Raw genomic sequence first — 14,108 nt, forward strand, 5'->3', positions numbered from 1 at the left:
ATAGGTACATAGTAAGTTCCAGTCTAGCCTAATCTACACAGCAGGAAAAGGATTGTAAAATATGTTTCTTGTAGTAAACTTCAGACCACATGATCATGTAAGTACGAGGCTAGGTCCCTTCCCAGGGCCACAGAAAGGTGACACTTCCCCAGCTCTTCTGTGACTGTTATGAAATATATATAATTTAATGGCAGTAGGAGTAAGGGGGTACCTGGCGGGCCCAAGCAAAGGAGTTCCCCTGAGAAATCACAGCCATGCAACAGATCCGACATAGGAGAGTTTATTGAGTGGAGGAAGGGAACAGGGACCTGGAAAAGGGGTAGAGGCAGAGAAAGGGATTGGGGGAGACAGAGGACAGAAAGAGAAAGAGAGACTACTGGGGAATACATGGGAACAGAGAGAGAGAAAGGGAAAGATTGAGAAGGGAGAGAAAGGCCGGGCGTGGTGGCGCACGCCTTTAATCCCAGCACTCGGGAGGCAGAGGCAGGCGGATTTCTGAGTTCGAGGCCAGCCTGGTCTACAAAGTGAGTTCCAGGACAGCCAGGGCTACACAGAGAAACCCTGTCTCGAAAAAAAAAAAAAAAAAAAAAAAAAAAAAGAAGGGAGAGAAAGAGAGATGAAGGGCTGGAGAGATGACTCAGCAGTTAAGAGCACTGACTGTTCTTCTAAAGGTCTTGAGTTCAAATCCCAGCAACCACATGAAGGCTCACAACCATCCATAATGAGATCTGACACCCTCTTCTGGTGTGTCTGAAGACAGCTACAGTGTACTTACATATAATAAATAAATAATAAATAGTCGCCGGAGCGAGCGGGGCCAGAGTGAGCAGAGGTCCTGAGTTAAATTCCCAACAACCACAAAATGGCTCACGACCATCAGTGTAGCTACAGTGTATTCATATATATAAAATAAAAAAATAAATGTTTTTTTTTTAAAAAAGAGAGAGGGAGAGAAGAAAGGAAGAAGGGGGGCTGGGGTAGAGAACAGTTTTATTTTTAAGTTTTATTTACTTATTATATGTTAGTACACTGTAGCTGTCTTCAGATACTTTTCCTTCTCCCTCTGGTCCCACTCACTCCACCTTGCTAGTTCTGGCCCAAAGATTTCTTTATTTATTATATGTAAATTCACTGTAGCTGTCTTCAGACACCCCAGAAGAGGGCATCAGATCTTATTACAGATGGTTGAGAGCCACCATGTGGTTGCTGGGAATTGAACTCGGGACCTTCAGAAGAGCAGTCAGTGCTCTTAACCACTGAGCCATCTCTCCAGCCCTCATTCTTTTTAAGTCTCATATTCAACTTGTTCCCCTAAAACTCACCAACACCACTGGGCAGTGGTGGCACATGCCTTTAATCTCAGCACTTGGGAGGCAGAGGCAGGCAGATTTCTGAGTTCGAGGCCAGCCTAGTCTACAAAGTGAGTTCCAGGAAAGCCAGGGCTACCGAGAAACCCTGTCTCAAAAAACAAACAAACAAAAAAAACAAACAAGCAAACAAACAAAAACTCACCAATACCTGTTCAGGCCTCTTATCCATTTCTCACGCAGAAGCCAGGATGTTGGTGGGCATGAGGCAAGGCGCCCCCCGTGCTGCTGTATCCGTGTCCAACTGAGTCCAGACAAATCCTCTGAATCATCGTTTTAATCCATGGGTTTTTGTTTTTCTTTTTTAAAAAGATTTATTTGCTGGGCATGGTGGTGCAGGCCTTGGAAGGCAGAGGTGAGCATATCTCTGAGTTTGAGGCCAGCCTGGTCTACAAAGTTGGTTCCAGGACAGCCAGAGCCATTACACAGAGAAACCCTGTCTGGAAACAAAACAAAACAAAACAAAAAGAAATTATTTTTATTTTACTTGTGTATTTTGCCTGCATGGCCCAGTGTCCATTGAAGGCCAGAAGAGGGCGCCAGAGACCCTAGACCTGGAGTTACTGACAGTTTTGAGTTGCCCTTGAATTGGACTGGAGTTCTCCACAAAGCAGCAACCTCTGAGCCACCTACCCCGTCCTATCTTTTAAATTATTATTATCTTGGAGACAGCATCTTATGCATCTCAGGATGGTCTCAGACTTTCTTTATAACTGAGGACAGCCTTACACTCTCAAGCTTCCTGCTTCTATTTCTGGAATGCTGAGATTTTAGGTGTACGATCACCATGCTAGCTTCTATGTGAATGCTAACCTACACCTCTAGTCCATAAACTTCTTATTTTTAATTTCTCATATTTTTCTGCAATGCTAAGGATTAAGCCCATATAATAATAAATTCAGCTCAGTGAGGACCAGAAAGTAGCTTTCTCTGTGTTTATATAATAACTCTTTTATTAAAAAGTATTAAGCTAGGGGCTGGAGAGATGGCTCAGAGGTTAAGAGCACTGAACTCATGAGTTCAATTTCCAGCAACCACAGGGTGGCTCACAACCATCTGTAATGGGATCTGATGCCCTCTTCTGGTGTGTCTGAAGACAGCTACAGAATGCTCATAAATAAAAGAATAAATTAAAAAAAAAAACTTTAAAAAATTATTAACCTTTCTTTTCTTTTCTTTTTTGTTTGTTTGTTTTGTTCATTTTTGGTTTTTTCGAGACAGGGTTTCTCTGTGTAGCCCTGGCTGTCCTGGAACTCACTCTGTAGACCAGGCTGGCCTCAAACTCAGAAATCCACCTGCCTCTGACTCCCAAGTGCTGGGATTAAAGGTGTGTGCCACCACTGCCTGGCTTAACCTTTATTTTCATTTTATGCATATGGGTATTTTGCCTGCAGGTATGTCTGTATACTGTATGCATGCAGTACCAGCAGGGGGCAAAAGAGAGTGCCAGAACCCCAGGAATTGGAATTACAGATGTTTGTGAGCCTTCCTGTGGGTGCTGCATGCCCAGGTTCTCTGGAAGAGCAGCCAGTCCTCTAACCAGTAAGCCATCTCTCCAGCCTCTACCTACAGACTCCTGACTGAGGAATGGCCTCCTATCGGGGATGTGATGGAGCCTGCAGTATCTGGAGGGACAGGCATGGAGCAGTGATGTAGGAAAGCAACACCAGCGGATGAGCTGACGCAACCTTGGTGATCAATGGAGGGACTGAAGCCCCAGCCACCTGGCTGGCCCTCACATTAGAGGAGTTAGCATCTGAACTGAGTCCTGAGTCCAACCACATGTACCAGTCAGTGAGTCACCCTGTGTGGTGGTTTAAATATGCTTGGCCCAGGGAATGGCACCGTTAGGAGGTGTGGCTTTGTTGGAGTGGGTGTAGCCTTGATGGAGTAGGTGTGTCACTGTGGGTGTGGGCTTTGAGACCCTCATCCTAGCTGCCTGAGAAGTCAGTCTTCTCCTAGTAGCCTTCAGATGAAGATGTAGAACTCTCAGCTCCTCCTGCACCATGCCTGCCTGGATGCTGCCATGTTCCCACCTTGATGATAATGGACTGAACCTCTGAACCTGTAAGACAGCCCCAAATTAAATGTTGTCCTAATAAGGGTTGCCTTGGTCATGATGTCTGTTCACAGCAGTAAAGCCTAAGACACGGTGTGTCTCATGTGTTGTTTAGTGTTTTTTCTTATTTAATTCTCCAGTGGAATGTACCATTTTCTTTCCAGAACAGAAAACAGCCTTCCTATTTTTCAAACAAGGAAACATGGGTGTGAAAAGTCCCTACGGACGCTGTCGGTTGCCCACCTTATATCCTTTACCCCCTCTCCCCCCACCCAGCCGCCTTGGTGGGGAGGTCATTCCAGCTGCTGGGAGCACCTTCACTCAGGATCTGGCTTCTGTCCAGTTGCTTCCCATGCCCGCGGTAAGGCCAAACATCATGGCAGCAAGTGCAAAATGGTGCAAAGTGGCTCACCTCATAGTGGAGAGAAGGCAGAGACAACGGGAAGGGATGCAGAGAGGAGACGCTCTCTGTAAATTAGGTGTTCCCCAACCTGCCTTTCAGCAACTCCCTGCAGCAGCTTAGGCCCTGACTCTTCCTCTCCCCGCTCCCCTGTCTCCCTCCCTTCTTCCCTCTCTCTCTCCTTCCCTTCCTCTTTTTTTTTTTTTTTTTTTTGGTTTTTCGAGACAGGGTTTCTCTGTATAGCCCTGGCTGTCCTGGCACTCAGTTTGTAGACCAGGCTGGCCTTGAACTCAGAAATCCGCCTGCCTCTGCCTCCCGAGTGCTGGGATTAAAGGCGTGTGCCACCACACCCGGCTCCCTTCCTCTTTCTCTCCCTCCCTTTCTTTCTCATTCCCTCTGTCTTGTTCATTCTATCTGTTCTCTCTGTCTCTCTGTCTCTCTGTCTCTCTGTCTCTCTGTCTCTCTCTCTCTCTCTCTCTCTCTCTCTCTCTCATGTCCCCACTCCAAGATAGCCTTTAACTCTCCCCCTCCCCCCAACAAACCTCTTGCCCTAGATCTGTTTCATGGGGTGCGACTTTGCCACATTCCTTGGCGCCAACCAGAACAAGGTACCTTTGCACCACTCTATCCTAACAGCACCCCCTAGGATATACTCCCAGGAACCTATTTGCTCCCACCCGGCCCTGCCTCCTAATGGTCCATTAGCCCTGAACTCATTGATGGATTAACTCACTGGTGAAGTCAGCACCTTGATGAGCAACAGTCACTTCTCAATGGTGCCTTCAGCTGGGAATGTGGCTCAGCTGGCAGAGTGGTTGCTGAGTGTGCAGAAAGCCCCCGGTTTCATTCCCAGCACCAGTATAAAACTGGATGTGGTAGCATTGCCCAGGTATAGACAAAAGATGAAGTCAAAGTCATCCTTGGCTACATAATGAATTTGGGGCTAGCCTGGGCTATATAAGACCCTACTGTTTCAAAGACACTGTGCCACCAGCTGGGGACTAAGCTTTTGTTTGACACACGAGCCAGTTTTAGGCTTGTGTAGTGGTTTGAATAGGAATGGCTCCCATAGACTCCTGTGTTTGAATGCTTGGCCGGTAGGGAGTGGAGCTATCAGGAAGTGTGGCCTCGGAGGAGGAGGTGTGACCATGTTGGAGGATTCTGTGGATATGGAGATTTGGGGTCTCCCGATGCTCAAGCTATGCCCAGTGTGACATACAGTCTCCAGCTGCCTTCACATCTAGGTGTAGAACTCTCTGCTCCTCCCCATCTCTCCCTACAACCCTCCCTGGTTTCCCTGCCATGATGATAATGAACGGAACCTCTGAGCCTGTAAGCCAGCCCCAAAGGAATGTTTGCCTTTATAAGAGTTGCCTCGGTCATGGTGTCTCTTCACAGCAATATAAACCAAACTTAGACAGCATTTCACATCCAAACCACAGCACTCATCCTCACTCCATCCTGTCCTCTTGCTCTGACAAGTCCCAAATGTCATTCCATCACCAGAGAAGACCAAGTCTGTGCCCGGTGCTTAGACACTCAGCGGGTTAGCATGAGAGATTTAAAATGGCAGTCATAGCACACCCAGTTTCGTAGGCAGGAAACAGAAGGAGAGCAAAGCCAGGTGGCTTGTCAGGGTCTTCTCTACTCAATGGCAGAACCAGAGTCAAAACTCCCATTTACCTATTCTGCTGTGACATCTTGATTCCTGGCCACAGAAAGTGGCGTCTCTGGGAACCCCTATTCTTCCTCTCTCCTAATTCCAGGCCTGGGTGTGACCTCAGGATCACCAGAGCCCTGGGTAGGGAGTATCAGGGACTACAGAGCCCAGAGGGAGGGGAGCAGGGCAGAAGGAGGGGAGCAGCAGGGCAGAGGGAGGGGAGCAGGGCAGAGGGAGGGGAGCAGGGCAGAGGGAGGGGAGCAGCAGGGCAGAGGGAGGGGAGCAGCAGGGCAGAGGGAGGGGAGCAGCAGGGCAGAGGGAGGGGAGCAGCAGGGCAGAGGGAGGGGAGCAGCAGGGCAGAGGGAGGAGAGCAGCAGGGCAGAGGGAGGGGAGCAGCAGGGCAGAGGGAGGGGAGCAGCAGGGCAGAGGGAGGGGAGCAGCAGGGCAGAGGGAGGGGAGCAGCAGGGCAGAGGGAGGGGAGCAGCAGGGCAGAGGGAGGGGAGCAGCAGGGCAGAGGGAGGGGAGCAGCAGGGCAGAGGGAGGGGAGCAGGGCAGAGGGAGGGGAGCAGGGCAGAGGGGGGAGAGCAGGGCAGAGGGAGGGGAGCAGGGCAGAGGGAGGGGAGCAGGGCAGAGGGAGGGGAGCAGCAGGGCAGAGGGAGGGGAGCAGCAGGGCAGAGGGAGGAGAGCAGCAGGGCAGAGGGAGGGGAGCAGCAGGGCAGAGGGAGGGGAGCAGCAGGGCAGAGGGAGGGGAGCAGCAGGGCAGAGGGAGGGGAGCAGCAGGGCAGAGGGAGGGGAGCAGCAGGGCAGAGGGAGGGGAGCAGCAGGGCAGAGGGAGGGGAGCAGCAGGGCAGAGGGAGGGGAGCAGGGCAGAGGGAGGGGAGCAGGGCAGAGGGGGGAGAGCAGGGCAGAGGGAGGGGAGCAGGGCAGAGGGAGGGGAGCAGGGCAGAGGGAGGGGAGCAGCAGGGCAGAGGGAGGAGAGCAGGGGGCATTTCGCATCCTGCTTTCTGGCTCCCTCCAGGCCTTTGAGAGTTTACTTGGCCTTAGCAACAACCTGCTTCCCAGAATCTCTCGTCAGAAATGCCTGGTGGAGACAGAGCCAGCTCAGAGGTGCCAGAGGCCAAGGCAGGGCCCGATTCCCACTCCCACTCTTCCCTTTCTGGCTCCCAGCCCTGTTATCACAGACCCCATCAAAAGCCTGGCAGAGGCTGAACCTTCTGCCAAGGGTAAGGCAGCCTGGGGGGATGAAACTCTCAAGTGTTTAGGGATGGAGGCTGATGCTGGAACAGGTTGGAGGTTCCTGTCAGCCCTTACTTACCCTTCTGGGGCCAGTTACAACCTTGAGACAAAGGTGTCAGCCCATGTCAAAAGCCCTGAATGCTTCTGACCGGTGTCCTCCTGAGAGCCAGGCTCCACTCCTCTTCCTCAGGCAGAGTGACTGCTGGTCACACACCTGACCACCTCTCTTCTCTTATGGTCTCCTGCTTCAGTACATTCTCTCAAACCCAGTATCGATGTCTCTCCTCCCCTGCTCCCCTCCTCCCCCATGCTCCTCTGCAGTCCTCTAACACCCACCTGCTCCTCACACACACACACACACACACACACACACACCACCGGCAGGATAGTCACATGACATCAAAGTGACCTTCTCCCTATCTGGTATTTTGTCACAGGGATGAGAAGAGTAACCTAAGACAGTCTTGCTAGTAGCTCAGGCTAGGACTGAACTCACAGCAATCCTCCTGCCTCAGCAAACTGCTTGTTGCTCACGGGCGTGTGTCATCGTACACAGCTTGTGTGGATCTTATTCTAAGTCTGATAGAAGCTACCAGGAACCGGCTTTAACGCATTGGCTACAGGGACTGGGGAGATGGCTCAGTGCATAAAGAAGTCGCTCCACAAGTATGTAAATACTGGCTGGGTGTGTCAGCCCACCTGTCATTCCAGGAAGAGACAGGGGAAACCCAGAGCAAGCTGGATAGCTGAACTAGACATAGAGGTAAGCTCTGGTTTTGATTGAGAAGCCTTGCCTCAATGAATAAATCGGAGAGTGATTGAACATGACTCCCAATGTCAGCCTTGGGGCTCCACAGACTTGTAGACACAGGACCGCCAACACACATGTCACTATGCTTACACCCACATACACACAAAAGAATATAAATAAATATTGACTGTGCTATCACTATGACAAGGTCCACAAATCACAGCATCTTTCATTAAAAGACTTCTCACAGATCTCGAGTGGAGGGCTGACATTATGTCCTGGGAGGGCATCCAAAGAACTGCCTCAACAGCCAGGCGGCAGGATTCTCCAGTGTGGTCTCCTTGGGAACAGGAGGGAGGTGCCACGGGAAGGTAAGGCCTGGCCTATGTGCACCATTTCAGCAAGCACGGGGCCTAGCGAGTATCCCTGTGTCTTTGGTACCTTGTCCTGGTGCTCTGAGCCCAGGGCTATGCCTTTGAAAAGTCCAGGTCACTCCAGGACCAGCTGCTAACTCACTTCACACAGAGAGCCTCAGTAAGAATCGAGGCCACACTGGGCTGTTGAGGAGACAGGGAGGAGACGAGAGACCAGAGGCCAGTGCCATGACCTTGCTGCCAAGTGGTGGCAGAGGAACTAGGGTAGGGGTGTGGTGAACGGGGCGGGTAGGGGTGAAGAGATGGGAGCTAGGCTTCAGGGCTTGTTTCAAATTGGCATGGGAGGAAGTTGGTGGACAACCAGAGACGTTGTCTGGTACATTCTAAGAGGCCCATCCTGTTTCTAGTCTGAAATTCACATGTGTTCCCCGTCCCTACCGCAGGCCCTGTTGTGTCCTGTACAATGTCACAATGACACTTCTGGCCTTGGTGGCTTAGTAAAGGGATTTTTTAAGGCTGTGATACCCCCAGGGTTCAAGATGGACAGGAAGTGGAATACAATGTCTGGCCCACAGTGGGACTCAGTACACAGCTGCTGTCTGTCTGATCGCTCTGGGTACCAGCTCTATTCTCCACTAGCTAGGCAGCCCTGAAGAGCCATCCTGCTTCCCTTTCTCCGTAGAAGGCCTAGTTTTTCTCGAAGTTAGGAGAATTGAATGGGGCTCTGTCTGTCTGGGCCCAGCTCTTGCACGGCTCCATCAGCTGCAACAGCAGTGACCTCAGGTAACACAGTCAGGTTGCAGAAGTAAGCCAAGACTCAAGAGAGAAACGGGATGGTGGAACTGTGACCCCGTTTCTCCTCCTCAGGGCTCACCTCTGGACCTGCTTCCTGCCCCACCACAGACTCCGCCCCCAGATCTCAGACCCCGACCCCCCTCCCCAGCTCTCAAAGCACTCCCAGAAAGCGGACATAGCCCAAGATGCCAAGCAGCCTACCCTGGGGAGGGAGAGGAGGAGAAATGAATCCTCTTGCCTCTGCTTGGAAGGCAGCCTCTTAATTACAGGGGCTGAGGCAGCCTGCTTGCTAGGTAACAGCCTGGCTCTCCTGGTTAATCCCCAGGTGCTCAGGGCTGACATGAAGGCGTCTGGGTGTGGGCAGCGCTGAGATGGGCCAGGAACTCCCTTGAGGGCTCCTCGGCTTCAGAAACCATCAGAGAGTCTATTTCAGTGGAACACGGTGGGAAGAATAAAATTATTTCAGGATCAAGCTTTGAAATTTACTTACTCAGTTGGGCCAATCCTGCATTTCAAAGAGCCCTGTCCTTTGGGAATGGCCAGGCCTCAAAACTCAGCCTGCAGCCTGAGGTATAAACGCTGGCTTGTGCACAGTGCCTGCTCGCCTTCATGGCCCTTAGTGTCACTTATTTATTTTAGTTTCTCTGTGTAGCCCTGGCTGGCTATCCTGGAACTTGCTTTGTAGACCAGGCTGGTCTCAAACTCACTAGAGCTCTGCCTGCCTCTGCCTCTGCCTCCTGACTGCTGGGATTAAAGGTGTGGACCACACTGCCCAACTTTAGATTTTTTTTTTTTTAATTAATTAGAGACAAGGTCTATGAAATCTAGGCCTGCTTCGAACTATGTATATATAACTCGGGCTAGCTTTGGACTCATAGCAATCTCCCTGTCTCCTCACCCCTGCGTGCTGGAGTTACATGTATGCTCCATCACATCCAGCTTTCTCTGACCAACACAAGCACATCCTACAGGAAGCAGAGGCCTACACAGGCTCAGACCTTTGACAGTGTCCAAATTTGACCACTTAATTAATTAATTATTATTATTAGTAGTAATTTTGTTGTTTTGAGACAGGGTCTCATGTAGCCCAGGCTAGCCCAAACCTACTTGTGACCTGTGAATGACCTTGAATACCTACTTGTGACCTGTGAGTGACCTTGAATTTATGCTCCTATTGTTTCCACCTCCCACGGTGTTCGCCGCCATGCCTGGTTTATTATTGGGGCGAGAACCGAATACTTTGTGTATGGCAGACAAGCATTCCACCAACTGAGCTACATCCATCCCTAACTTACCTCAAACTGTCAATCCCCATGCCTCGACCTCAGCCCTTCCCTCCACTGTTGCTTTTGGCCACGGTCCTGTCACAGCTATAGAAAGTGATCTTAGTCAACTGGGAGTGGAAAGTCCAGGTGCTGGTCTGCTCTGCTGGCTGGTGGGGTGTCCTCGGGTGAAGTACCACCATGAATGGGTGTCTTAGCTGGTTTTCCGTTGCTGTGGTAAACACTGTAACCAAAAGCAGTTTGGGGAGGAAAGGGTTTATTCCATCTTCCAATCACCATTCAGGGAAGTGAGGACAGGAACTCAAGACAGGAACAGAAACAGAGGCCATGGAGGAAGGCTGCCCCTGGCTTGCTCCTCATGATTTGCTCAGTCTGCTTGGTTGGTTTTTTTGTTTGTTTGTTTGGTTGTTTTGTTTTGTTTTTCTTTTTTTTTAAGATTTATTTATTTATTATATGTAAGTACACTGTGGCTGTCTTCAGACACTCCAGAAGAAGGCATCAGATCTCATCATGGATGGTTGTGAGCCACCATGTGGTTGCTGGGATTTGAACTCAGGACCTTCGGAAGAGCAGTCAGTGCTCTTACCCACTGAGCCATCTCTCCAGCCCTTGTTTTGTTTTTCGAGACAGGGTTTCTCTGTGTAGCCCTGGCTGTCCTGGAACTCACTTTGTAGACCAGGCTGGCCTCGAACTCAGAAATCTGCCTGCCTCTGCCTCCCGAGTGCTGGGATTAAAGGCATGCACCACCACGCCTGGCTCTGCTTGTTTTTTTACACAGCTCAGAACCACACAATTCACCAACCAAGGAAGTGCCCACAGACTTGCCTACAGGCTAGTCAGAGAGAGATACTTTTTCAAGCGAGGACTCTATCCGCGGTTCTCAAACTGTGGGTTCCGACCCCTTTGGGGACAAAGGACCATTTTCCAGGAGTTGTGTATCAGTTATCCTGCGTGCCAGAGACTGACGATTCATAACAGCGGCAGAATTACAGTTATGAAGTAGCATGAAAAATAATCTTAGGGCTGGGGTCACCACAACGGGAGGAACTGTATTAAAGGGCCGCAGTGTTAGGAAGGGTGAGACCCACTAGAGTCTCGAGTTTGTGCCAAGTGTGTGTGGGAGGGCAGTAACAACACAACATGGGATGACAGGGCACGGGACATGCCAAGAGACTGAACCTGTGTCCTTGGGCAAAAGACAAAAGTGCTCTATTGCTGAGCCAAACCCCAACCACTGGGAAGCCAGCTGTTTAAGACTTGCCAGGCATGGTTTGCAGACTATTGCACACCTGAAATCTCACCCAACTTTGGGAAACAGATATTCTCAGTGTCCCCATTATATGGGTGAGAGAACTGCACAGAGAAGGACAGTCACCTGCCCTAGAAGGCACAGCTTATTGGGAACGTGTGGCCTGTACTGTCAACTGCAGTGCCTGTTCACAGTTAGGACCCTTCCTCGAAAAAGGATATAGAAGTCTTTCTGAGGGTTGTAGGCCCAGCCTGAGATAAAGCAAAGGAGAGGTTAGGAGTGGCGTGCTTCAGACCAAACTCTACAGAGGTGACCTAAGCTCCCATTCCCTGAGCCCCTGCTTCAGGCAGGAAGTGGTACTTGTCCCCAGGCTGGGAGGCGGAGCTACCGTAGCTGGGAGGCAAACACCACCCTGCTTAGAGATCCTGGAGCACTGGTTAGTTCTTAGTATCACACACACACACACACACACACACACACACACACACACACACATGAAGGGGCCTCACCTCTGCCCCACTGAAGCCAGGCCACGCACCAGGCCTCCCTGTGTCCTCACCTTCCTGCCTGGCCACTCCCTGCTCCCCAGGTCTCCATCCCATAAATCAGCACCCAGCTACAGGGCACGGGGCCTCCTAGTGGCTTCCATGAGTGTGCCCGGTGAGCCCTTGGCACAGCCCGGCCAAGTATGTTTTTAGGATGCTCTGAGGACACCTCTCTTCTTTGCCTCCACCCAAGCCTGCTGGCAAGCTTGGGAATTAGTTTAGACAAGCCCAGGCCCAGCTGGCTGAGAGTCTCCCTTGCAGGGATGAAGGTGAAGAGGGTGTGTGTGTGTGTGTGTGTGTGTATGCTCTGTGTGTGTATGTGTGTGTGCTGTGTATATGTACGTATGTGATAGGTGCTGTGTGTATATACGTGTATGTATGTTGCAATGCAAAGGAAGCACACTTCCAGCATGAACCAGCCATGAGCCCAGGGTTGGGGGTAGGGTGGCAATCAGACAGGATGTCCCTTTTGTGTGAATCTTTTCTTGAGGAGGCGCTACACAAACATCTAATCACCCCGGATAGGGAGACTGGAGTCTGTGTGTTGCTGGGAAAACAGGTTACAGGTCCACTCTCCTGCCCCTGAACCCGTGCCCCTTGCTGCCCCTGTGCTTGGAGCAATTTTCCCCTAGAAGCTCCGAGGGGCGCTTGATAGTGCAGCTACCTCAGGCCCCTTGACGCCGCCTTTCTTACCCTTTCCTGACACTACGGAAGATTTTCATTTCTGTCTTATGTTTCCTTCTGGGAAAGAAGCCTCCATTTTCAATGAAGATGCTATCAGCCACCTGCTCCCCTCGGGACCTGCCTGGCCCATGAGATAATGCTCACTAAATAATTCTGAAATGAGGAAGGAGGTGACCACTTCTTACTTTTTCATAGGGAGGGTAATTTTTCTCAAAAACGTATTTGGAAGCTGGGAGGATGGCTCAGTCGGTAGGGTGTACCGTGCACACACGAGGCCCTGGGTTAGGTGTGACACCACATAAACCCAGGCTTGGTGGTGCCTGCCTACAATCACAGCACTGAGGAGGTCAAGACAAGGGGAGCAGACATTCAAGGGCATTCTTGACTACATAGCTAGTTCAAGGCCAGCAAACCAAACAAAAATGTAGCCAGGAGGCAGCTCAGTGGGGAGCAGTTACCCAGCTTGGGGAAGTAGGAAGGTTCCATCCCAGTGCAGGCAAACCCCAAACAACTTCCTTTCCGGTCCTAAGGTCAAGGTCACCCTCAGAAGCCTTCTCGGCCCCTGGGTTCAGCAGCCCCACTGTGTGCTGTCAGGTTCCCCCATCCATAGGCTCTCTAACAACAGGGGTAGAGGAGAGCGTTCATCTCACTCTGCACATTGCCTGTTTAGCAGTTAAAGGGATGGATGGTAGGCTGGAAGAATGGCTCAGAGCTCTTCTTCTTCTTCTTCTTCTTCTTCTTCTTCTTCTTCTTCTTCTTCTTCTTCTTCTTCTTCTTCTTCTTTTTTTTTTTACAGTGGACCCAGGTTTGGTTCCTAGAACCCACATGGCAGCTCGCAATTATCTCTAATTTCAGTTCCAGTGAATCTGATGCCCTCTTCTGGCCCCCATAAGCACAGGACATGCATACTGTAATACTGTAGACAGGCACGCACAGGCACGCACACACTCACACACACATACACACACACACACACACAGAGGCAAACACTCATACACACCAAATAAAAATAAATATGTTTTTAAAATGAATGGCCAGGTATGGTAACATATACCTTTAATCCTAGCACATGGGACACAGAGACACGCAGATCTTTGCAAAATCAAGGCTAGCCTGGTTTATATAGTGTGTTCTTGGCTACAGAGAAACACTGCCTCAGAATAAAAGAGAAGATGCATAGATAGATGGCTTAGGACCTGGCTAAGCCATGGGAATACAGGCAAAGTCACTCAAGTTCCCTGAGCCTCAACTTTCTCTTCTGTAAAATGGGAACGATAATAATATCACCTTTATAGTCATTTCCAGCATGCTCAGGACATAGTCACCTACACTATTACTCTTATTCAGCATGGCACTTCCAGTGCCTCCCTGGGAACCTGGTCCAAGTTAGGATGCTAAGGATCTCTTAGATGACTGAACATGGATGTGGTGAGAGCAAGCTTGAGCCCCTGAAGGAGGGTCCTGGCTCTGACTCAGGAGTCGGCGGCGGCTTCCTACAGGAAGGGAACCTTCTGCCAATTCCAAGCCTGGTGGGATGGCAACAGCGCATGCCCACACCTGTCTTCTGCGTGAGAAAGCCTGTGGTTTGCCTGAGTAGCTGTCTATCACGGAGCGACCGACCTCTTACTGCTAAGAGGCCAGATTCGTCTTGATCCCTTTTTGAGGATGTTCCTGGGCACCTGACTGTGCCCTGCCCTCAGGCTGC

Source organism: Mus caroli, unplaced genomic scaffold (genome assembly GCF_978045245.1).
Source record: "Mus caroli unplaced genomic scaffold, Mus_caroli_1 scaffold_6, whole genome shotgun sequence".
Lineage (NCBI taxonomy): Eukaryota > Metazoa > Chordata > Mammalia > Rodentia > Muridae > Mus > Mus caroli.